Here is a 1,803-nt window from a genome sequence, read left to right on the forward strand (position 1 = left end):
TGTGCAACAAACAATTAATTCGGCTCCTCCGACCTCCGGCATCCACCGACCGACCCGACCCTTCCCTTCCCTTCCGATCGGTCGGAATTAATAGCGGACAATGCATAATCTTCTCCTTCTTAAAGCTCCTCACGATATGGAAACGACTGGTCTCGCAGCAACTTCAATGCAGAACTTGCGGAATCCACCTTAACAGTTGTCCTCTCCACCCTTGGATACAAATCCGTTATGATAAATTAATACGAGCAATCCCTCAAACTCGCTCCCACCCTCACTAGTTCGGCTCCACTTCGCAACTAATTGACCGTCCGTTTGATACCACTTTGTGTCTGTCAGGTAGATGATTACGAAATCCCAATTCCAGTTCACAATCCTCCTCCGAAAAGTCGCCTTAAATATATAACAAGGATAAACAGAATTATTAGCGAAAAGTCTATCAAATATATCTTTAAAAATCTAGTTTTAAAAATACTTAACTTCTTAATTTAAAAATCCCTTTAATAAACACATTACTAAGAAACTTTAATCATCACTTTTCTAATTAACTTAAGAATCACTTTAAAATCACTATTTTAACAAACGTTTTCTGTTAATTTTAATCATCACATTAATTATTTAAGTAATTGGTATTTCGGATTTTTCAATTGTTTTCACTTTTTTTATTTTTTTGTTATTAATATATTTCAAAAAATTGTTGTTTTCATACCACATATTTTAATATCACCATGGTTACGTAGTGTTTATTAATAAACAAAAATAGGTCGATTTTTCTAATTTGTTTCACGACTTCATATTTAACTTTACCATTCTGTCAAAAACGCAGTGACTTCACGTTTTATTCAATTATTCAATAAATACTAATTACAATTAGATAATCAAATATGGATATTAAAGAGAAAACTATAGCCTTTCGAATGAATCCATAATCAACGTTATGTTATTTACCGTTTTTCTGTAATAAATTGTTAAAGTTAAAAAATTATCATTTTCACTTTTTATTTAATTACTTCTAAACCACATACACCAATAAATGTTATAAATATATAAATTAAAGGCAAAATTATTATCTTTCTAATTAGTCTAAAACGATGCTCTTATTCTTTAATAAAATGTCAAATTTCATCAACAAAAATATATGAAAAATGTAATGCCTTAACATTTTCTTCAATTACTCCAAAACTACTAATACTAATTACATAATTTTAAATGCAAATCATAAACAAGACTATGGTCTTTCCAATAAGCCAACTGTCATTTTTGTGATATTTACCGTTCTCCTGTAAAATGATGTCAAAATGTTAAATGCAATTGTTTCATTATTTATTGATTACTTTAATCATTTATTTGTTCTAATTCAGAATAATGAGTATTTAACTGTTAGTTCTTCAGTGGTTATTACGCAATAATTATAACAAGGGGGTGTAACTCAGTGGTAGAGTGTCTGCTTCGCATGCTGAAAGTCCTGGGTTCAAATCCCAGCTCCTCCAAAGCTTACAATTTTTTGATATACACATGCAACTATATAAAATAGTTGAAATATTAATCAATTATAACAAATCTATTTTTTTGTAATCAGAGAAAACAAATGATTAATTAGTAATTAGCAATGAAATTAAGTGTAATTTATCATTATAAATTAATTTCGATTTATGCACTAATTTTTCGTTTAAATTCGGAAACGCAAATAATCATTTTTCTTGCATATTCTTAAGGTTATTTGTAAATACATTGATAACATAACAAAACCAATGACAGAACGTAAATGTCAAATGTCATTTTGAGAATCAGCGATTGGTCAATTCT

The 1,803-nt window shown here is 29.3% G+C and overlaps 1 non-coding gene across 1 annotated transcript; it reads left to right on the forward strand.

Annotated features, from left to right (window-relative positions):
* Positions 1 to 1,415: 1,415 nt before the first annotated feature.
* Positions 1,416 to 1,487, forward strand: Trnaa-cgc. Its single transcript has one exon. It is a non-coding gene; the product is annotated as a tRNA-Ala (tRNA).
* The last annotated feature ends 316 nt before the right edge of the window (positions 1,488 to 1,803 follow it).

The sequence above is a fragment of the Nicrophorus vespilloides genome, unplaced genomic scaffold (assembly GCF_001412225.1).
Source record: "Nicrophorus vespilloides isolate i.1.1-1 unplaced genomic scaffold, Nicve_v1.0, whole genome shotgun sequence".
Classification (NCBI taxonomy): Eukaryota; Metazoa; Arthropoda; class Insecta; order Coleoptera; family Silphidae; genus Nicrophorus; species Nicrophorus vespilloides.